Consider the following 24551-nt stretch of genomic DNA (forward strand, 5'->3'; position numbering starts at 1 on the left):
CAGTAGGACCGCCAAGTAAGCTCATTGTTCTTGATTTCCCTTTGCTCGACAAGATGAGCGTCTTAAGGTAAATCAGTACGCTGCGTATTGATCGCTATCTTGGCACAAAATAGCTGTGCAGGCACTTTTTGCAGTCTCTCCCAGGAGCCTCCGAGGAAAGGTGCATTGCAGGATGGGGTAAGCTAATGAGGCAAGGTAAAGAGATGATTTGACCGCAGTAGAACAAGAGGATGTATTTTAGTTGCAGCTTGCCTTATCAGCAGGAGTTGTCAGTGAACCCCAGTGACTGGTAAGGTGTAAAATAACTGTCTTGAGGTATTGGATTGTGGAGGTCTTTAAGAGGAATCAGCTTCCCTACTGAAAACAAACCAAACCTGACAGGGGTCTCCCCTCTCCTTGGGCCCTCAGGCCCATAATCCAGCCCCACTGAACAACCATCAAGATGTGTGCTACTCCCATAGGAAATTCTGGTCCCAAAGACCGACAGAAGGAAACCATACTGTCTTGTTCCTTTTGATCGATGAGAGTTGATTTTCCAAATCATGTTATATTCTAACCCAGGTTTATTTGTTTTTCATTGAAGACTGATGGGGAACAAACTAGGGAAGGTCAGAATTTCACATGAAATAGTCCCAATTGCAAGTCCAGTACAGCCTTCTGATTCTGCCGACAGGTTGCCTATGGTTGTTCTTTCCTTCCCTCTTCCAGAGGAAAGCTTGGGTCATGTTCATGGGCATGAGCAAAGGGTGACGGGGTCTGGGGTTGATGGGCCCTCCCTGTGTCTGTCCTCTTTACCAACTTACTTCAGGCAAAAGGCTAGACTTAGCTCCGTGGGCAGGTCATAGGTTATTTTCTTTCATGCTCTATAAACTAATTCTTCCTGTTTGATATTGAAATTACCCTAACATAGACACAGTAGTGAAATCTCAAGTTTCTCTGGTATGTCTAGATCTTTGTCAAGATCTTTACTGGGTTGTATGTGATTTTAAAAGACTAAAAAATCCCACTGGCATATGGGGGTGTATGGAGGTATCTCTTTATTTCAGTTCTGAGTTTCACCTTTCCTTCAAGCTGTTTTTAGACTATCAAAGGATTGTTTCTGTTTTGTATCCACTTTCTGACAAAGAAAAAAACAGCATTAGGTGATCATTATTTAAAGCAAGGAGAAGGAAGAGGAAGAAGGGGAGGAGAAGAGGCAGAAGAAGCCAAATAAAAGAAATTACTCTAGAATTTTTTTTCCTTTTTTCTTTGCAGCTAAATTTATGAATCAGTGAAGTTTTCTAAGTGCTGATAATTTTTTAATGCCACCATTTATTTTGCAACCATGCTTAGTTTTGTCCAAAATCCTCGATTTTGTCAGCATACAGTGTGCTAAATGCATGACAGACCCTTGCTTGCCTCTTGGGGTACAAAGATAAATGAGACACAACCCTTGCCTTCAAAGAATTTACAATTTACCATCCTTTGGCCCGTCAGTTGTTCCAGTTGTGAGCTGGCAAACTGAGTGCATTGACTGCAGTATTTTAAGGTAAGCATTTCTTTCTTTTCTTTTTTCTCTTTTGGCCACCATGTGGCTTGTGGGATCTTAGTTCCCGGACCAGAAATTGAACCCAGGTCCTCAGCAGTGAAAACACAGAGTCCTAACCACTGACTGCCTGGGAATTCTCTTTTTTTTCTTTCTTTCATTTCTGTTTTTAGAGGTTGCAGTGGAAGCCTGAGGCATGGATTCCAAGCTCTAGTTTTACACATTTGTGATACCATTGCCCTCTCCCCTTGCAGTTTCCCCTGAACTTGTACTTTTTCTAGGAGGACTCTAGAAAGATGGTTTTTCTCTGCCTGAAATAAACACATTTGGGTCAAGACCTCTTCCAAAGAGCCTAGTCTGAAGTAAAACCAGAAAAACAAAAAATAAAAATCTGGTTTTCTAGTTCCAGAATAATCTGGAACTCCAGTATCATCTTTAGTGCTTGCCAAAGGGAAATTGTTGTTCAGTCGCTAAGTCATGTTCAACTCTTTGCAGCCCCATGGGACTGCAGCACACCAGGCTTCCTTGTCCTTCACTATCTCCTGGAGCTTGCTCAAACTCAGGTGCATTGAGTCGGTGATATTATCCAACCATCTCATCCTCTATTCGCCCCCAGTAAGTTAGTTGTCACCTAATAACATTCTTGCCCAAACTAAGAGCCTAGCTGTGCCGTTCTGTGCCTGGACTCCTGATCTGTGTAAACTGGGAGATAATAAATGGATGTTTTTGTAAGCCTTGACATTTGTGGAAATGTGTTATACTGCAGTAGAAAACTAATCCACCCATGATAGCAACATGAAATAAAGAGCTATCCAAAAATACTGGAATATCAATAGCTAGGTTTTGAGTATTTTCAAAGAATCACCACAGAACATTCAAGCCCATGATTTCCCTCTTCTTAGAAATGCGTTGGAATTTTCTTTTTCTCTTTGTTTCTATAGTTCAGAAAAAGCCTCCTCTACAGAAGGACACATGCATCCAGTATGTATTGTATATCAACTGTGTATGTGCCTGGCACTCAGTTGGGCATTTGGAGGTGAAATCTGAATGAAGCATGGCCATTGCACACCAGGAGCTCACACAGACATGAAAGCAGGTCATTGCATATAGCTTGGATGCTCAGGTTTGAAGGTTATCGCTGATGACACGGTGCACAGGAAGCAGGTAGCATTTGCCTCAGTGAGTCTGCCAGGGGCAGGAGGCTGGCTCTCGGCCCACTGGACGCATAACCCTGATTGTAATGGCCCCTTGCAAAGGGATTGTCTCTTGGAGGTGGACTTACATTGCCCAAGCTCATTATGACTGCTCTCTATTAATACAAATCCAATTAGAGCCCATTAAAATACAATGAGAGCTACATCTCTAAAATCGAAAGGAAAGCCCAAATCAGCAAATCAGTGCGTTATTATCCCCCAGTAGACAAGTGCTTGGAAAAGCAAATTATCTTAATCAGGGCGACAATATATCAATTTAAAATGAGGAATTAAACTGTCAAGTTGACTGGTCTGACGTGGCCTCTGTCTGGATAACAAAATGGGAAGTCAGATGATAGCATCACCGTGGATTCAAGAAATGTTGCTTTGCGAAAATGCTTGACAGACTCTTACCGCAGCTGGGAGGACCTTACCAAGCAAAGAGAAACACTTGCTCAGCCAAGATTTCTCTACCCTTGAGAGCCCTTGGACAGGCCTGGCCAACTCCATCTCTGCAATATTTCAGCCTCTCTGTGCTCTACCTGACCACTTGTTCACACTGTATCTTCATAACAGGGTACAATATAGACTGCTAAGTTTCATCTTAGTTACAGTCACTTTCAATTCTCCTTCTTTAAGGTTACTCCCAAATCGCTTTGTTTTGAATTTGGGATTTTCCTGTACTTTTTATTCCCACATGACAGAGGGTCCTCTGGCTTTGTGTTCACAGACGGCTAATCAATACAAGTGCTATAGTAGATGGGTACAGAGGGTTTTATAGGCACTTGGGACAAAAAGAAGCTAACATTTACTGAATTGCTACTAAGGACCAAATATTGTGGCAAGCATTCTACTTGCATCACTCATGTGATCTGTGATAACCCCATTGTGTAGTAATTGGGGATTAAGGAACTTGCTCATAGTTATAGAGCAAGAAGCAGGGCCAGGGTTTAAGCTCAGGGCATCTGAGCCCTGAGCTTATGTTCTTAACTATGTCCCTTTAGTCTTTTAGTCCTCATATCCACTCTGAATGGTGCAGAGGTATATCTGGGCCCAGTTGCAGAAAATAGAGGCCACTCTATTAGAGAAAGAGGGTTTTAATGGGAGACCTGGGTGCTTACAGAAATCACTGGGAGGGTGGGAGGAGCAGGCTGCGTCTCTAAGAATGACTCCCAGAACCCCTCGGTAAGACTGGTCTGCCCAGAGAGCTGCTATATCTGCCACAGTCAGGAAGGTGAGCAGTCAGGAAGCCACCATGGGAACGTGTGCATTATGCCTCAAGTCACCAGCGCCTCACCTCTCACTCAGTAGTTACGATCCTAGTCATTAAAAACCGCAGGTTAATAAAAAAAAAAATTCTCCCCGTGATTTCCAGGAGAAAGAGCAGAAGTAGCAATGATATAGCCTCTCACTTTCACCTTCTCAGTGTTGTGTGAGTCTCTGCTCAGCTAAACCCAAATAGCACCCTCTACCCTAGCTGCAAGGGAGGCTGGAAATGTTTCTGACCTCTGCAGCTCAGGAAGGCATACTAGATGGAACCAGTGGGATAGATGCTGAATGCCAGTCCCTGTGTCAGTGAGGAGTCCCAGGCTCAGAGGGGGATGTGCCTCAAGTCACATGATGAGAGAGATGGCTGCCCAAGCTCTCACTGAATTTGTGACACTCTAAACTCTGTGTTCACCATCCTCTCCACTGCCTGACTCAGCCTGGTAAGGGAACGAGTGCTTATGAGGGCTTCTTCTTGGAGAACCTGGATTTTGAAGGAGGGGTGGACTGTGGTTCTGGCAAGGTAGGCAGTGGGGCAGGGTCCTTGGAGGCACGTGAATCCTTCCTCCTAATCTGCCACTTTGACCCCTTTTTCAGAATCCCAGAGGAACCAGTGCTGTGGCTTACCATGGTGAAAGCTAAGTAGTGAGCCTGCTCATCTCTGTAATGTAGCTTAAATTGTCAATATCGTGGAAAGGGTTTGGGGCTCCAGTTTTTCCTTTATTTTTCTTAAAGCTTATTTTTCTTGCATGCATGTTCAAATATACAATTTAATCAATCATTTACATAAATACTACTTGGTTCTCTCGAACCAAGTAAACGAGAAGTAAGCGAGAGATGCTGGCAGCTGCCAATTGCTAGAATCAGAAGCAGAAGGCACATCCCCTGCTCCAGTAGTGACAATTAATCTAGGAAGAGATTCACTCTTCCCATCAAATCTACCTTCAGATGCCACTGGATGCCAGTCTGGTCCTCAGCTTTGTCTTCTCACTAGTACATACCTTTGGTAGGATAGTAGTTTTGAAGAAGTAACTTATTCTAGAGAGGTGGTGGCTGAGAAAGCAGATACTCTGCTTGATGGACAAAATAGGAAAATACTAAAGTCAGGAAGTACTAAAGGAAACTGAAACTTGGAGGTTCAGATTCCACTGTTTACAGTAACGTAATTTAATTCATTCCTTAAAAAACAGAGATGAAAACAGTATCATAGGAAGCTGGTTGCTTACAAATAGATTGGTTTTGTGCCAGTATAAATGAAAAGTGCTCCATCGTATAAGAAATGGACACTATTGGGGGATGTTAAGAGTTTAGGATCATTAATATTTTCCATGTTCTCAGCTCTGCTCACCAGCACTTAGAACTCTGCAGAATAAAGCTGTCTCAATTCTTAAAAGCTTTATTGATTGTCAACACAAATAATATTCAGGGTTTTAAAATTCTGGGACTTGGGAATCTTGGGAAATTAGGTGAGCTGTCCTTGGGGAGCATCAGTTGAGTGAGAGTAGTTAGATGAGGTTGATTCAGCTCCTGCCCTTGCTGCCTGCTGAGTCAGGGGAATCACTGGGGGTCTGAGGACATCAGAAGGTGCTTTTGTGTCTTCCCACAGGGCTCTTCTCCATCCATCCAGCGTGTTCAAAGAAAAGGAGAGGATGAGATAGAAAGTGAATCTAGGTCTATATGCCACTCCTCGCACCTGAGAGATTAGGGAAATCCTCCTTTGAAAGCTGAAATTTAAGAATTCTGGCATTTCCATTTGTCTTTCATTTGACATGTATCCTCATTTATTCTGCTAATACATGTAGAGAATTTTGAGCTTAGTATAGCAGGTAAGAGCCTAGATACTGGCACCAGATTGCCTTGTTTCAAAATCTGGCTTAGCCACTTATTATGAACCTGGGGACGTCACTTAATTTCTCTGTTCCTCAGTTTCCTCATTTGTAAATTGTTATGATAACAATACTTACTTCTGAGGAATATTGTGAAGATTAAGTGAATAGATTACTCAAACATGCATATGTGTGTGTATGTGTGTGTGTGTATGCGTGCACACACACACACCATCCCCCTCTCGAAGTATTAGCTATTATTGTTGATGTGGATTCTTTTTTCCCAAAATTGCATGAGGTAGGTATTTATTAAGGCTATTTTGCATATGAGGAAACAAGGCTCAGTGAGTTTAAGGAGTCTGCGCAAAATGACAGAGCTTATAAAGGGCTGGGGCTTCCCTGGTAGCTCAGCTGGTAAAGACTCTGCCTGCAAAGCAGGGACCCAGGTTCAATTCCTAGGTTGGGAAAATCCCCTGGAGAAGGGATAGGCTACTCACTCCAGTGTTCTTGGGCTTCCCTGGGGGCTCAGACTGTAAAGAATCTGTCTGCAATATGGGAGACCTGCATTCAGTCCCTGGGTTGGGAAGATCCCCTAGAGTCAGACACAACTGAGTGATTAAGCACCCAGCGCCTAAGGGGTTAAGCCCAGATCCAACTGCATGGGATTGCATGGCCTGTGCTAAACAGCATCTTCGTTCACCATGATGATCACTCTGACAGATTTAACCCTTGAAGATACCACCATGTTCTTATTTCAGCCAGAGGGAGTCCATGTCTTTCCTCATTGGGGTCAAGCTGTAGCCCCTCAGTTCATGGGTTGGAATTGATCTCTCCTGCACTGTATAAACCCCACCACGGCCCCATGTTTTATTATTCCTAATACATCTATACTAACTCACCTTTTTAGGTCTTTATATCTGAAAAACAAAACCCCCTGACTTCTTGTCCCAGATCAAGTCCTCATTCTTTCTGCATCAAGTTCCTCTAGTTTCTCTTCTTTTCTTACTTCTCCCCTGGCAAGCCACTAGCACTGATGTCACTAAATACCTGTCAGGCACTCGTCAAATGAACATTTTTAAGGTCAAATGCTGCCTTTTGACAACTCTTTGACTACATGGAAAGCAGTTACTGCAGTACACATTCTAATTTTGGCAAGAGGATGATTTCAGAGAAGCAGCTGGTGCACCAAGAGAAACAGGGCCAGTTCTGTCTTTGGAGAAGATTAGGCAGAATCACAGTGCATGTACTCAGAAATGTCTAATTCAGCCAGAGCCTTCCTCTGTTGTCTGGTAAAGTTCACGCCCAGATTGGAAAGGAGCCATATCCACCACCTTTTCCCACCCCTGACCTCAAGCCAGGCATGTGCTAAGGCAAGAATGCAGTCCTCATCGGCAGTGCCCGGGGAAGGAGGCAAAGCAGCATGTCCAGTGGGCCTGGTGCTGAGCTCCTCAGCCGGGGTCTGATGTTTCATGGGGAACTTGGGGGCATAGGCCACAGAACTTTAGAGCCCCAGCTGTCAGAGTCCAGGTCCCTTTTCCCCCTCCAAAATTCTCTGGCTTGTCTCCTCTACCTCCAACATGGGTTCAAGTTTCATAGGATGGAGAAAGTAGATCAGTGATCGTCAGAGCTGGCTGTACATTAGAATCACCTAGCTCCTCTGAGTCTGCCTACCTAAGATTCTGAGTCACTGGTTCTTGGCCTGAGCATCAGTGTTTTTACAAAGTTTTTCAGGTGCTTCTACTTTCCAGCTGAGTTGAAACCACCAGCCGTGGTGCTTTGGTGCATTTTCTTCTAGCATCCTTATTATGGATATAATAAGAATACTGGGTTCTTAGGGTTCTTGTCAGGATTAAAGAGTTAAAATAGATGAAGGGTCTAGAAAACTGCCTAGTGTATAAGCTGATATTAGCCATAATAATCAGTACTGCTATAATTATTATAGTCAGTGCTTATACAGAGTCCCAGGGATTCGATAAGGGGAGCAAGTTTCTGCCCCCAGAGCTCACGATCAATCCTCTGGGGAAGACAGACCTGCTGCTGCCACACTCAGTGCAGAGGTGAGTCTCAGAGTCAGAGTGAAGGCGGGTCCATGTGCTGTGGGGGTACAGGGAGCAGCTAAGTCTGACCCACGGAAGGAAACAGCTTAACAGAAGCAGGTCTACTGCTTGAGCAGAGTCTGGAAAGACAGACTTGCCATACAAAATGCAGGGTAGGTGGAGGACATTCCAGGTCAAAGAACAGTCTGTGCGAAGCCGTCCTGATGTGAAGGAGCATCAGATGGCAGACAACTGGCCGGAAGCTGGGGCCCATCTGTTGTCGGGGGGAAGCGCTGGTCAAGAGGCTGGAAGACCACTGCCAAACCTTGGAGGACCTGCTTGCCTGCCCTGAGGCAAGTTGGATTTTATTCTCTAGGCATGAAAAGCTGCTTAGGTTTTTTAAGAAATGAAGCTGTTGCTGCTGCTTAGTCGCTAAGTCATATCTGACTCTTGGGACCCCATGGACTATAGTGCATCAGGCTCCTCTGTCCGTGGAATACATTAAAATACTGTATTAGAGTTGCTATTTCCTCCTTTAACGAGTCTTCCCAACCCAGGAATCAAACCCACACCTCCTTCATTGGCAGGTGGAGTCTTTACCGCTGAGCCACTAGGGAAGCCCTAAGAAATGGAGAAACACCCTCAGCGTTGTGTTTTTGAGAGTGTTGGTTGCTCAGTCATGTCTGACTCTCTGCGACCCCATGGACTGTAGCCTGCCAGGCTCCTCTGTCCCTGGGATTCTCCAGGCAAGAATACTGGAGTGGGTAGCCATTCCCTTCTCCAGGGGATCTTCCCAACCCAGGGATCAAACCTGGGTCTCCCACATTGCAGGCAGCTTCTTACCACCTGAGCCACCAGGGCATTTTTGAGAAGAGAAAAAAAGAGGAAATGGCTGGCAGGGGAGGAGAGTGTCATTAAGACCTTTCTGCTGATGTGGAGGTGAGGAGTGATGACAGCTTGAACTAAGGGACAGGTGGGAGGTGTGACTGGAGAGACATCTCAAAGGCAACCTTGCAAGGCATTGGTATTTGACTCACTGGAGTAAGAGAGGCTGGCAGCCTGTGGGTGTTGGAGGCTTTGTATGTTGGCTGTAGCTGAGGCAGGAGTTAACGGAGGACAAGTGGGTTTGGAGAAGAAGAGAATGAAGGAAGTGTTGAGCATGCAGCGTGTGAGAGCCTTCCGGGCTACCCGGGTGGAGGATGTTTAGAAAGAGGTATTCACTGGGCAGCTGAGAAGGAAAAGAGGGATTGTGCCCCTCAGCCTTCCTAATCTTCTCTGTAAATCTGCCCGTCTTCTGGACATCTGTGAAAACCTCCGATAACCAGCTTCAAAAGCTAGAAATCAGTCATGTCAAAGTCTCCTTCCGTGAACTGCCTTCCCGACACCAGCAATGGATCCTCCTTGTCTGGGAGGCATGGGTGACTGAGATTTGTCTTACTTGAGTTCCTAGAGGATCTAGGAGCTGTATGTGTTGCCCCTCAAAAAAGTATACTCTTCCACTGTGCTTATTGGACGAAGGGTAATCCAAGATGAAAGAGTTTGGTTTCTGGTCCTTGTAGTAGAACCTACTATTGTGCAACCCCAACTTAATATTGTAAAAGAAAAATGTTACCACGTGTAGCCGTATGAACGAGCTGCTCCTGCGTGACCCTGAACCCCAAAGATCCTCACCTAATTAGGACTGCTAGATAAAATACTGGACGATGCATTGTTCCAATTTTAGGTGAACAATGAATCATTTCTTAGTATAAGCATGTCCTCAATTACCTGTGACAAGCTTATACTAAAAATGATTCTGCATTTATCCACAATACAAATTTAACTGAGCATCTTGGATTTCTGTTTGGTAAATCTGACTGCCCTAAACCTGGTCTACCTCAGATATTTCTTGTAATGAGTAGAATCTCTTCTAATAAGAAATAATGGACTCCTTCTGCCTTTAGCCCAGGGAGATAAACCGAACTCAGTTCCGGAGTACTGTGGCTCTGGTTCCTAGCCCACAGGCAGTAACTCAGTTTAGTATTTTTTAACCTCTGGTGGTATTTGGTTTTTCCTTTGAACACCTGTTTGGTTTTTTTTAAGACCCAATTGAATATAAAATACAGCCCCCCCAAAAAAAAGATCCTGATTGGTTTCATAATTCAGACAGGGACAGAGATCAAAAGAAATGTGTGCTATTTCTCTATTTGCTTTAAACCAAATTAGTCAATACCTGTGTTTTGACTAGGGAATTCTGGGGATCTGGATTGTGTTCCTGTTTATTTTCATTTTTGTTTATTTAACCTTTCTCACCTAAGTAACCTGAGCTGAGGGCAGGGAAGAGGGGTGAGCTGCCTGGGTGTCTGGAAGGCACACACCGGTCCTGCGGATTCCTGAGAATCTGAGGGGCTTATTGATAGCATCTGGAAATAACTCTGGAAGCTGCTGTGCCCATCAGACATGGCACATCCTGTACCGCAAGGTCTCAGGAGAGGGAGGTTGTACAATCTGGTGCAGCAGCCTGTTCCAGAGAGGAGCAGGTCCTTTTTTTTTTTTTTTTTTTTTTTTTTTTTTTGCAGTAAGTTCTTGCTTTGGTTTAGCACAAACTCGCTTCCTCTTTCACTGTCTCCCTTTGAAATGAGGGAGGGCTGCTGTCTCTCCGCTGCAGCTGAACTGTACCTTGGCCTTTTCCTTTCTTTTACACCTAGAGGTGCTTCATCCTTCGTGGCTGGCCAGTGCCACTGGGAGACTGGGAAGATCTTTGAGCTGTGTTGGTAAAACACAGAAAGCAACGACAAAAAAGAACTGGGCCTAGGTTACCTAAAGAGGCTGACCGGTATTGCTGAACCATTAGGTTAAATAAACAAGGCCGTAATTTTCACACCAACTAGCCACATCCGGCATTGGATCCTGCAAAATCCTTACTGCTCAGCTGGAACTATAGGGAAGTTTAATTAAACACACTCACAAACGTGCCCCCAGTGGTTTCTTCTACCACTTACCCCACTACAGCAATGGAAGGCCAGTCTTAAAAATTCCTGTCTCCCTTCTGTGTTGTTTCAGAGGGAAGCGAATGATGGTTTGTTGTTGGTTGAACATAAGGAAACCAGTGTCTCATGATAAAGAGGGAAATCTCCCTGCACGTCTGTGAGGACTGGTGGGAGCCAGAGAGCCGAAACCTCGGATCTGCTCTCCTGCACAACATATTTATATCCGCTTCAGCTGAGCTGTGTGAGCCGCTGTCCAATGCTAATGGCTCTGGGTATTTGTCTTTAGTAAATAATTCAGTAAATACCCTGGGAAGCACACATAACATTTGCTGTCGCAGATCTCTTTTGTGAACGTGCAGCTTTTGCAAAACCAGAAAATAGAGAAAACCATGCAGGCTCAGAGGTGGCGAAGCAGCCGAGTGTCAGCCCTGCGCACAGGCTCAGAAAGACTTCCTGAGTTTGGCATCTGGCTGTGGGAGCACTCGCTAGCTCTGTGGTCTGCAGCAATTATTAACCTCTCTGTGCTTCAGTTTCCTCACCCATGAAATGCACTGAGTTGTGGGGGTGAAATGGATTCATACAGAGCAGCTCCACTGGGTCCCTGGCACACAGATCACCTTTGTGCGTGTGGTATGTGTGTGTGTGTGTGTGTGTGAACCATTGTAAGTGTGTTTAATCAGCCTATGATGCTAAGCTCCTTTGCTCTCTCCTGGGGTCATCTGAAGTAGGTGGAAATTCATGAGTTATGGAAGATGTTCCTAGGGGATATTAATTGCCAGAGAAGGCAAGGAGAGCTGCTTTGGCTAATCTCATGAAAGGCAGCATGGTATGTTAGGTAATAATAAGTTGTTTGTGATTAACTGCTAGCAAGTGCCTATCACACATTGGACATAGGGCTAACACTTCACCAGAAAAATTACAACCTCTTAAATTTAACCTAGGTGTAGGTAGCATCATTGTCCCTGTCTGACAGGTGGGGAAACTAAGACTTAGGTTATGTGTACCAGTTTAAGCTCCCTGAGTCATACAGCAAAGGAGCCCTGTGGTAGCCTAGAGGGGTGGGAGGTAGGAGGGAGGCTCAGGAGGAAGGGCACACATGTATACCTATGGCTGATTCATGTTGAGATATGACAGAAACCAACACAATATTGTAAAGCAATTATCCTTCAATTAAAAATAAATAAGTTAAAATAAATTTTAAAAAAGAAAGAAGAGGTTATGTGTACATGGATCAACTTGCAAAAGGTAATATAGGGCCAAAAAAGCAAGTTGCATGTATACTTTCTGAAATCATTTATAGAAGTGTTTTAAACATGCATATGTATATATGTATATACTGAGAGTGAGAGACAGGAAAGGTATAAAAAGTGCACGGGAATGATAAAAGGCGGCGAGGGTAAAAAAGAGAGGGGAACAGGAAAAATGTTTCATTTCTTTCAAATCATTGTCAATATGGTAAAATGTTGGAATCTGAATGTCAGGCGGTAGATTCACAGGTGATCATTATATTTGCTATACCTCTTTGAATGTTTAAAATATTTCATGATTTTAGATAGAGGTTGCATCAGCTATCTGAAGGGTGCCAGTGCAGTACCGACGCACAACAGACACTCCACAGATGAGACTGTTCTTGTCAGGAGGCTTTTTCCCCTAACACTGCTCTGAAATAGAACTGTTGGTTTCATTGTTTGATTTATATTCTGAAGTGAAGATCCAGTAGTTTAGGAACTCTTACAAGAACCTCCCCCAAAGGAACTCAGAACACCTTTGTAAATGTTCTTGCTAACCAAATGAGATAAACAAATGTAGCTAAAAAGGAATATATTTAAGTGCCCTGAAAAAAGGCTTTTGTCAGAAATAGCGCTTTGCTTGACCTCCCCATGAGTCTTCTTCAAGCCTTTGGGCCTTCGCTTTTTAGTTCTGTATGTGAGTTAAGGAAGTAAAGAAGGGAATACTGGATTTTAGAGGAATGCCAGAATCAGGGGAAAATAATTCTCTGGGTCCGTAAAAAAATTAAGAGTTTCCCATCTTGTGCCTTTGGGTATATTTTTCTAATTTTTGGCTTATTGTGGGAGCCATAACACACTGGGCTGTTATGTATGGTATTGGAGAGTATTTTTATTATTGGGTTTTATTATGGGTAGTCAGAGTGAACCTATACACACTCTCTGCAAGTTGACATTGCCTCCGGCACCCCTAAGAGCATAGGGATACTGACTATTTTCATATCAGAATTAACAATGCCACTGTCACGGCCGCTCGAAAAAATCAGCAAAGCCAATTTTTCATTTACATTTTGCATCTCCTTTCAGAGTTACTTAAAACTTTGAACAGTAAATAAAGAAAATAACACTTGAGACTTCTCATTTATGGTCTCCTCCAAAAGTTGGCATAGGCTCTGAAGACAAGGGTGCCGCTTCTCTCCTGATGATATCGTGTGATGGATAAGAGGGCCGCACCCCGGCCCGTGTGTGCCCTTACACTTAAAGGAAAAGAAGGTAAAGAAAATGTCCAGTAACCGATGATGGAATCCTCGGTGATTTTTTCATTTCTTCTATGATAGTTTCTCAGCTTTTCTGCAGCTCATATTGTTGACTTTTACAAGTCAGAAAAAAAAATGCCATTTCTGAAACAGGAAAAAGAGAAGAAGCTGTGATTCATGTCAGGAAACCAGATTCATAGTCTTAACTCTGACACTGTACTTACTGCAACTTTAAGAAAATCACTCAACTTCTTATTGGTGGTTTTCACTTTTATAAGATGGCCAGATGAAGATCATGAGCCTCTTTGGCTTGCTCTGCCTAATGAGTAGGACTCTTATGTGCAGAAAGTAGATGATAAAGTGTGAAAACCCTTTAATTTAAAAGGGCTCCATCAGGGCTTCACTGGGGACTCAGCGGTAAAGAATTTGCCTGCAATGCGGAAGACACAGGTTCCATCGCTTATCCGGGAAGATCTCACATGCTGTAGAGCAACTAAGCCCATGTGCCACAGCTGTTGGGCCTGTACTCTAGAGCCCAGGAGCGACTAGAGAGTACCCCCGGCCGGCCACAATGAGAGGAAAGCCTACACAGCAACGAAGACCTAGCACAGTGAAAAATAAATTAAAATTTTTAAGAAGTGCTCCATCAGTGCAGAGATGTTCATTGACATGTAGGAGAGGGAATGAAGTTGTAGGGCAAGATACAAACAGATTAATTTCCCTCGCACGGAATTCTTCCTCCTCCATGAACTCAAGGGCAGCTATATTTTAGGGCAGTGGTTCTTAAACCTACAGGCATCAGATTGACCTGGAGGGCTTATTAACACAAAATTGCTGGATTCACTCTCAGAGTTTCTGACTTAGTAGGTCTTGGGAGGGACATGAGATTCTGCATGTCTAGAAGCTTCCCAGGTGATGCTGATATTACTTCTCCCAGGAGCACTTTGAGAACCCCTGTTTTAAGGATGCACAGAGATACATACGTCATACAGGTGTACCAGTATTTGGTGACCAGAAGCTTCCTGGTGACCTTCAGGAGTACACTTCAAGCAGAGTGCAAAACATACGGAAGTTGATTAGAGAAGTCACGGGAGTGGAAAAGAAGTCAACAATTATAGACTAGATGTTTGGGAAGTTCTGAGAGTGAAATAACATTCAAACAGGAAGCAGAGTCGAATGAATGTTTGAAGGAGACGTTATGATTGGGGCCCACAAGGTACTTGGTTGACTCACTCAACCCATCTTTTGAATTGTTCCATCTTTTTAATTAGTGGCCACCATTTAAAAGTTACCAGATTGCATATGGAAACCTAGATTCCTGGCTGCTTTTGAAAAGTCAGAGCATGTGTTCTCACATGGCAATAGTCAGATGGACCAAGCGATAGCTGCTCCTTCTGGCTGAGGCATATGCTTTGGGGTGAATCAGTCCCCATCTAGTCTGTCCCTCTTTTAGATGACCCACCAGAACGCTATGAGCAGATGAGTTTGCAAACTGCAAAGTGCAACAAGAGGAACCCACACACTTCCAGTCTAAGGACAGAGACGAACAGGAGATGCTGGTGAGTGGTGATCATGGCGTGAGTAGGGTCTTGCCAGAGGAAGGAGATGGCTTCAGTGACACAAGTGGGGAGGTTGATTTGAGGAAGGAATGGGAACAGTTGTCCCCGAATATGGCAAGAAAGAAGGGAAACCAGATGGAAGTAAATGAAGTGGTATTTGAGCCCTGGGTCAGAAAGATCGCCTGGAGAAGGGAATGGGAACCCGCTCCAGTATTCTTGCCTGGAGAATTCAACAGACAGAGGAGCCTGACAGGCCATAGTCCATGGGATCGCAAAGAGCTAGACATGACTGAGAGACTAACACTTGAAGATAGTGGTCTTGATCTTCTCAGAAGTAGAGATCTTCTCACTAACATAAACTAGACCTTCTTCTTGAGGGAGGAGGGCTTTGTCCTTGGGAAAAGAAGAAACGGTTTGGCAGGACTGCTGTGCAACATGCCACGTAATTGGCATGAGGTAGGAAAACATGGCAGGCAGCTCCCTGAACTCCATTAGAAACGAAATATACTGTGGCTTCCCCCTCCAGCAACACTGTGCTGAGTGGGTGTTGAGGAAGTGATCCAGGACTGGGAATTAGGTAGGACTGAAGGGGCGGAGCTGTTTTCGCTTTAAACCACTGAATCATCACATAAATACTGCCCTACAGTTTAGGGATAGCTTAATGAAGTTAGGAAGTATCCTCCTTACCTGCAACCCATCAAAACAAGGCAACAGTCCTTTTATGCTCTTGTCCCCGTGTGCCCAGTAGAGCATTTTTAGAGCAAAAAGAGCTGTGCCTAAACTTCCATGCTTTTGGAATTTGGAGAAGGCAGTAGCATGCCTCAGGGTAAACACAACTCTACAATCCAAACATAATTTTCCTGGTAGATATTTTAGCGGGGGGTGGGGGGGCGGGGCGCACTTAAATAATTTAGCTAGCAAGTAATTTAGAACATTTTTATATTAAGCAAACAGGAACAGATTATGAGATGCAAAAATCTCTGTCTTTGTTGGATATTACATAAATTCAAAGAAATTGTGCTTCACAGTAACTGTCTTGGGCTTACACCTGCACCCAGGCCACACCCATCCTGTCCTCAGCTTGGGGACAATGGCAAAGTCTGAGAAATGCCACTGAAGGAAAACACTTTATCCTTTCAAGTTATATTTACAGCACAGTAAATGATCATTTTTTTAAAAAATGTAGAAAATCAATGTCACCTGTATTTCAAATACTGTTTCCCTAAAAAAGCAGCTGATTAAAATTCTGTATAATTTGTAAGGTGAATTAAAATCAGTGCATGATCAACTTCCCATGAACAGAAGTGGGAAAATTGATTGACCCTGTGACACAACCTCAGCAGTAATTAATGCAACTCAGCTCTAACTGCTCCCTTAGCCCAACACGGATTTTGACTTTTCAATTTTTACATGCTGTTGCTTTGAAAGAAAGATGTTCAGCACAGAATCCCTCCATTTTTCAAAATAGCAGGTTTTTCTCAGACTTATGAAAAATCCGAGACATTTAACATGTTTTTAAGGCTTTCACTGAAGCAAAAGCATTCTTTCGTTTTAATTGGAAATCCCCACATCCTGCTGGGAATTCCATCTGTTGATAAAGGCTCTCAGTGGTTTCCCTCCAAATGCAACAGGTGCTGCTGTCTCACTACTAGAGGTACATTTGTGACCCATGGAGACCAACTGACTCAACGTCCTATGAAGAAACATTCCTGAGGACAGGTTTGTGTGTTGAGTGGGTCGGGAATAGGTTGTCGATTCCTTTCATAGGTCACTTCTCAGTTTGCCTTGTCCCTGAAGGAGACACATTGTAATGCTAGCTAGAGCACCTTTATGAAAGGAGGATCAGGCTGTGAATCAGAAAACCAGGCTCACATTCTTCTTTGGCCATTCTTATACACTTGAACTAAGAAAAGGTTTCAACCTCCCTGTACTCAAAAAAATCTAGGCAGTGGGTATAGAGGAGGGAGCACAGAGAAGGGTAGTAGTAATAAGCTCCATTCCATATAGGTGATAGGAGAATTCGAAGGGGAGAGGCATGTCACACTAATGAAATTGCATTAGGGGAGGGGTCTTCTTATACCTAAATGTCACGTGTGATTCAATGGAATAGCTAAGATGACTGTGCTTAGGTTATGTCTCATAAATTTATTCAGAGAAGATATATTTACACAAAAACATTGATTTTTTTTTTTTACCTTTGTATAATACCTGTCCATCTTTCTACAGCACATTTTGACTAAATTCTCAATAGTTTGCTATCTGTTTGGGCCAACATGCATTCCTATAATACACAACTTTCCTCTCATCTGCTTTTAAATTAAGCACCTACTATATAGCTTCTGTATCTTTATGACAAGGACACTTTGATGACAGTTGCTTTTGAGGGAGAATTTGGCTTTTCTGCCTCTGAATTTCAGTATTGTCATATCAATTTCAGTCACAATGGGCGGCTTTAAGAGGAATAATGTAAACACGGGAGAGACAGTGTGACTTAAAGCTCAGGTTTACTCTGTTGAAAACTGTCCCATTTTACACTGTGAATAACTGTATTGTTCAGGCAAAGCTCGCTTGTTTAATGTTCAGTAGTCATTTATAAACATTGAGATTGCTGAATACTCGAATAGTTGAAATTGTTGTTCTGCTTACTTAGGGTGAAAGTGGGGAGGAGAAGAGTTTATTGATTCTTTAAAAAACAAATGTATATGCTCAGTGAGAGAAAATAATCAATATTTTTATGTCAGATAGAGGCCACAGGGACAGAATATAACTCTTGAAAGTTGTATCAGTCAGGATTCAGGAGGAGGCAGAAATCTCAACTCCTACTGGAACAGCGCGAGCTTGACAGAGCATGGTTAGCCAGGCAGAAAGTTGTTAATTACCTGAAGCGTAAGAGAACTTTAAGGTACCAGGGATTTGGAATTTCAGGAAGTAGCCGCCACTCCTAGGACTGGGGAAACAAAGGGGAAAGACTGGAATTATTAAAACTTAGAAACTCAGAAGAGTTTGTCCTGATGCTCCCATCTTTGAGCAGAGGGTGGTGAGGCTGGCCATGTGAGGAAGGGCATGCTGGATTCAGATGCTGGGAAGGGAAGGGACTACCACCCTGGGGGGGTGAAACTCAAAGGATCAAGAAACTGACAGGAAGCAGAAAGGAAGGAGCAAGTCTCTTCTTACAGATTTCTCATCTCCCTCCGTGCCCTCTTTTGGGGGCAGAATGAGAAGACCAGCTGGCAAACCAGAAGCAAATTTGCAGGGAGTTCCCTGGCAGTCCAGTGGTTAGGACTCAGTGCTTTTACTGATATGGCCTTGGGTTCAGTTCAGTCCCAAGGCCATATGGGTTGGGGATTGAACTAAGATCCTGCAAGCCTCGTGGAGTGCCCCCCTCCAAAATAGTATAGTTTGCAGAGCCCCATCCTCAGTTTCAGAGAGTGGGAATATAGAATGGCAGGTTTGAGCTGAGAGGTAAATAACTTAATCACTGACAGAAAAGTTTTCAGGCAAGAAGGTGAGCTGATGGCAGCAGTGGAAACCAAATCTGCGAGCTCTTAGACAGGAAGAGGCAGCACTCTGGGTGCCAGGCAAGGCGTACAAAATAGAGCATCATCTCATTGTCCTCACATGACATTTCGTTTTATCAGTGTTTATTTACCTTCAGATAGAGCCGATGAAACTGTGATTCAGTCAGAGAGGGCGGTAAACCACCAGGAGGCTGTTGTACGTTTCTGTGAATGTCTTTTTTAAAAAAAGTCTGGCCCTTTTTATAATGGAAAATTTCAAATGTACCTAAAGTTCACAGAATAGTACCGGGAACTCCCATGTAGCTAACTCGCAACTATAACAATAATAATTGTTTGTCTACATGTTTTATTGATTTTACTGTACCCCCCTCTCCATGCCCGTCTCTTCCCATTGAACTGTATAATTTCATTCATGATAATTCAGTACATTTACTTATAGCTTGACACATTCCCAAATTGAACATGCTCATGTAAGCCCCACTTAGATCAAAAAAAAGAATACTGCAAACATTTGGGCCTTTTTATAGTACTCTCCCAGGTCCTCTCCCAGACCCTTTCCCCAATTAGTGACCTCTATCACCTGTTTTGAACTTTGTCTATGTGGACTCATAGAAAATGTACTTTTTTGAGTTTGGCTTCTTTTGCTCTGCCTTGTTGATGAGATTTATCCATGTTGCATTTTGTCATAGTTCATTTATTTTCCGTACTGTGTAGTAATTTATTGTATGTATACCACAATTTATTCATTCATTCTGCCATTCATATAAAAACTGAATTGTTTCCAGCTTTTGGCTGTTACAAATAACGTGGCTACGAATATGCTTGTACATGACTGTTGGTGGACTTTTGTATACATTTCCCTTGAGTATATATCCAGAAAGGAATTGTTGGATCTTGTAATATGCATCGGTCCAACTTTAATAAATAAATACCACTAACAATTTTTCCAAGTGGTGAGGCCAGTTTTCCTTTTACTAGTTCCAGTTGGCAGCACTTGGCATTGTCTGAATTCTTCCTTTTAAACATCCTGATAGTTGTGTCATGGAGTTTCATTATCACTTTTAGTTCTGTTTCCTTGATCACATTTTCTGACGCTTAGTTGGCTATTTGGATATATTTTGTGAAGAGTCTTTTTAAGTCTTGTGCATGCTTTCATTGGGTTGTCTGCTTTTTTTTTTTTTTTCTTCAGTTTTTCTATTTCTATTGGCTTTCCTGGTGCCTCACTGGTAAAGAATCTGCCTGCAAAAGCCGATGCAGGTTTGATCCCTGAGTCGGGATGATCTCCTGGAGAAGGAAATGGCAACCCACTCCAGTATTCTTGCCCAGATTCTAACCGTATGGACAGAGGAGCCTCATGGGTTAGTCCCTTTGTGTGACTATGGTGCTATTTTCATCATAGTAAGGATTAAAACTCTAATGGTATACATTCATAAAATTTGTTCTTCAGAACTTTCTTGGTCATTCTTGGCCTTCTTTACTTGCATATAAATTTTAAATCAATTTATTATAATTTATAAACTACCTGATAGATTTTGATTAGGATTGCATTCAATCTGTAATTTGAGTAGAAATTACTTGCAATATAGACTCTTCTATCTATAACATTTTGCACCTTTACATTGATTTATACTTTTTAATTTCTGTAATTTCATTTTCTTTGTAGAGCCTCTGCATATCTTTTATTGGATTTATTCCTAGATGAATGATTTTGAGTGCAATAATTTATAATTTTTTTATTTTCTTTGTATGGAAATATAATTGGTTTATTAAATTCAATTATTAATTCAAATAGTTTCTTTGAAGATAATCTTTTCTATCTATGCAATCATGTTGTCTGCAAATAATGACAGCTTTGCTTCTTCCCTTTAATCTTTATACCATTCATTTGTTTTTCTTGCTTTATTGCACTGGTTAAGACCAATACCTCTTTTAGAACAGCATATCAGAAATATATACTTATCATAATAAATTTATAAAATGCATGAGCTTCTCTCTTACTTGAGATCTTACTCCAATATTCACTTTTACCCCAACATCCACCTTCCAGAAAAGTGGTTCTGCAAGTCTTATACATTCTTTTTGAATCAAAGGTGATGGCATCCAGATTCCATGACAGTTTGTGAGTTGTGTTCATGTTGATAGTGGGAACTAACATTGCTTTGTAGTGAGGTGGGCTGGAGTGGCAGAACTACTGAGGTAAAAGACAAGTTTATTAACTTGACAAATCTTTCATTTTAGATAGTATGAATGCATAGCTTCCTTGTATAATAAAGTATTGTTTCCCAGTAATTTGGGCTCCTGTTTTCTTACTTCTCTTGTGTTATTTGTAGTTCTGGGAAATAGCAAATTGTGCATAAATTAGCAACATCTTTGCAGTAATTGCATTTCCTAGTTGAGGAGTATTTTACAGTAGAAAACAATTTATATTATTCTTAAATTTGCATTTTTTTTTTGAAATCCTGAAGCCCTAGCCCCAGCCCTGTGGCAGAGCACCAGGAGTGCATAAATTTGCATATTTTTAAGTCTAGACCTGATATATATGATGCCTTGTACTGATTCATTTCATTGACATATAGAAGGACATTGAATGTGAGAGTTGGAAATACTTCACATGCATAAACAATATTAATAAAATTTATTAAGTTTTCACATTTAAACATAAAATATCAGGTTTCTTAAGTAATTTTTATGTAAAATTTTGAGATTGACCAATTCATTTGTGTCTTGTCTTTAGCTTTAATACATAATTTTGAATATTATAGAAGAGATGTAGTTTTAAAAGCAGAAAATTTTTTTGATATTTTACATTTTCTTTATTTTTATAAAAATATGTTAATTTACATACTTTGACTGCAATTGCATTTTATTTTTTAATCTTCAAATATTACCATTAATAGTACCAATTATATGAAAATCTTTACTATAGAAATGTGACAAATTTGCTAAAATAAAGATATAAAAATAATTTTGTGGATAAATATATGATAATTGATTGATTTTTCATGCCTTCATTTTATGACTTATTTAAACCTGGCCAGCCCATCAACAGAACACCTGAGGTGAACTGTAATAATTAAATTTAATCATCTTTAATATTTTGCCAAATTTAAGTTATACAGAAATATTAGCTTTATCCTTTTTTATCATTATAAAATGTATTTGTCAAGGTAGGAGTACAGAACATATTTTGACAGTTTGTAACTTGATTTGTAATTTTTGCAGGTTTGTATGTGGAGAACATAGGTTTCATCTGTCTTCTTACCCCTGTCCCTGCAAATGAGCCTGAGTGAGCCTGGCTCAGGCCTCGAGTGCAGTGCAGTATGGAGGAGAACACAGCAGACATCCTCATGCATCACATCCTTCAAATGTTCACTTAGTTCAGTACTGATTTTTTTTTTTTTTGTCTGTTCTTTCTATCAATTGCAGGGAGAAGTACATCAAAATCTCTCTGTAGTTTTTCTGTGTCTTTATTTACTTCTATTAATTTTTGCTTTGTATATTTTGAAGTTATGTTATAAAACACGCAAATTGAGATTATTATATCATTATGCTGAGACAGCCCTTTCATTTCTGTGAAATGGCCTTGATTTCTGGTGAATTTTCTGGCTTTAAAGTCTGCTTTATGTAATTTTAGCATAGCTATACCAGCCTTCTGTGGGTTAGCATTTGTCACTTTCCTAGTCTCCACAGTCTTTGTCTCTTAGAGTATTTAGTCAGCATATAGTTGACATAATTATGGATGTATAATCTATCATGCTATTTTCTATGTCTTTCTAAATAAGTGTTCTTTTTTCTTTTTGTCACTTTTTAAATTAATTATTATCACTACATTCTTTTCCCCTCTATTTTATTATTGTTTTGTTAAAACTATAGATATACATATATCCTTTACTTACTGAAGTCCAATATAATGAGGATTTTTACCACTTTCTGGACCATATATATTAAGAGCCTTAGAATATTTTAATCAATTTAATACCCTTCCATGCACTGTGTTTCCACTGTCATGGAGAACTGATGAAAACCACCAGCTGGAGGATTTTTATGTCAAGAAAACTGGGGAGGGATACTAGGGTTACTCCAGAAATAACTATATGGGAAGATTTCTTCCATTCCAACCCTTCCGGAACATCTGTTCAAACCTAGGCGCCAAGCTAAGTGCTGAGAGGACTGTGCTAGGCTCTGTCCTGTGCAGCAAGCAGCATTCTCTATAATCTTATAGGTCATCGCTGGAACAAGGCCTGGGCAAAAGGTGCAAGGGAGTGAAGAAAGTGCTGCAACCAAAAGGAATGGAGATGGTTCTGCTGTGAAGCAATTTTGGGCTGAAGGACCTCAAGAGCTTTGGTTCTGATACCTTTAGCTTGGCGGTGTTGAGACACGATGCAGAAGGGCATTCACATAAAAGGTGCTAAGAAGTGGGCCAAGAGAATTCTAAATCCAAAGGCCCTGGATTGACAGTGCTTTTTCCTTCATTGCTGAGACTCAAGAACCAAAGGCTACCAGGTACTCGGTACCAACCAGAGAGCAGCTCATAGGCAGACACTTTACCGCCTGAGCCACCAGGGAAGTGCAGTGTTTGCTTAGAACCATATTAGCCTTTTGTATGTTTTAAACACCAGTCACATCTTAAGACTTCCAAAACATTCCATGTTGGGCCTGGGGCGGTCTAAGGAATGCGTCCCTGTGGCTTTTGCCCATATCTGAAATTAATCACACACACACACACACACACACACACACACACACACACACACACACACGTTACAGGCTAATTCCTAGGTTCTACTCACAGGATGACAACTGAAAGAAAAATCAGGATTTCTTAATAGTTGGAGCTGTATTACTTTCCCATTTTCAGCTTTCAGCCTTTTCTCCAGGCTGACAGGCAGATGGGAGGGCAGCCGGGCCTGCAATAAAGCGACCCTGGCAGTCAGTCCCTCTGTTCCATGGGCAGAGCATGGTTTCTGCATATGAAGTGCAGTTGGCCTTTGGAGGCAGAGTAACTGCAGAGGACGATGCAGCACAGCTCTGGGAAAGCAGTAGGTCTCAGGTTATGAGGTTTGGGTTATACCCTGATGCATCCCCAGCATTGCTAAGCCTCTATATGAGGCTGCCAGCCCTGAGGGAGTCGCATGGGTGGATATACTCACCCCATGATCAGCCAGTATTTCTAGCATTCCTGAAAGTGCTGGTCTCGTGGTGCCCTGTCAGTGCAAACCACTAATCAGAGAGCTTTCTAGAAGCTAATTGGACCGTTTGAATGTTAATCCCACAACCTCTGCCTCTCCAGTGCCAGCCAGTGGTGCTAAGCCACTGGAATGTTTGCCTGGACAGCGGATGTAACTGGGTACCCTCTGGGGATCAAGCCCAGGGCTGAGTGTAACAGTAACCAGGCATGTATCTCAATCCACCCATCTATGCATATATCCAAATATCCACCAGGAAAAGTTTTTTTGTTGTTGTTGCTGTTGCTTTTACCAGTGAGTAACTCTAAGGTTTAATACTGGACATCATAATGAACGGCAATAAGAATCATTTTTTGAGCACTTGCAATGTACCAACATGACCTCAATGCTTTTCCTCCATGTTCTCAAATCCTTACAACCTGCAGGGTAGATATTTTTATACCCATTTCACAGACCAGGAACATAATGCTCAAATGATTAAAGAAACTGACTCCCAGTGGGTGGGTTGCAAAGCTAGGGTTCATATCCAACTCAGTTTGACAGCACTGTGTGCCTTTAGATACTGTGTTGATGACAATTTTACATCAAAATGTAGTTCCCTTCACCATTAAATTTATGGGTGTTTGAACTGGTCCTCTATCTCCTCGCAAGCAGTTGTGCAGTCAGGGCTTCCACATCTTTAGTCCAGCTGAAGTTGCAACCTGTGTAAAGAGATCATACCCTTCTCCGAACTTTGTCTTCTCTAAGCGTTATCATTCAAGCAATAGCGAGGTGACAATCTGTTTTCTTATGTACAGTACTTCCCTGTCCTTCCAGGCTAAGATAATCACTTCAGTTACAAGATGAATTTTCAGTCCTTTAGTTCCTCACTTTGGGCTTATCTGGTAGCTCAGCTGGTAAAGAATCCACATGCAATGCAGGAGACCCCGGTTCAATTCCTGGGTTGGGAAGATCTGCTGGAGAGGGGATAGGCGTCACACTCCAATATTAT

General features: G+C 42.1%; 1 protein-coding gene across 4 annotated transcripts in view; it reads left to right on the forward strand.

The window, feature by feature from the left end:
- Nucleotides 1-24551, forward strand: part of SLC24A2 (solute carrier family 24 member 2) — a 276401-nt gene that overhangs the window by 26228 nt on the left and 225622 nt on the right. The gene's annotated exons all lie outside the window — the stretch shown is intronic.

The sequence above is a fragment of the Capra hircus genome, chromosome 8, assembly GCF_001704415.2.
Source record: "Capra hircus breed San Clemente chromosome 8, ASM170441v1, whole genome shotgun sequence".
Lineage (NCBI taxonomy): Eukaryota > Metazoa > Chordata > Mammalia > Artiodactyla > Bovidae > Capra > Capra hircus.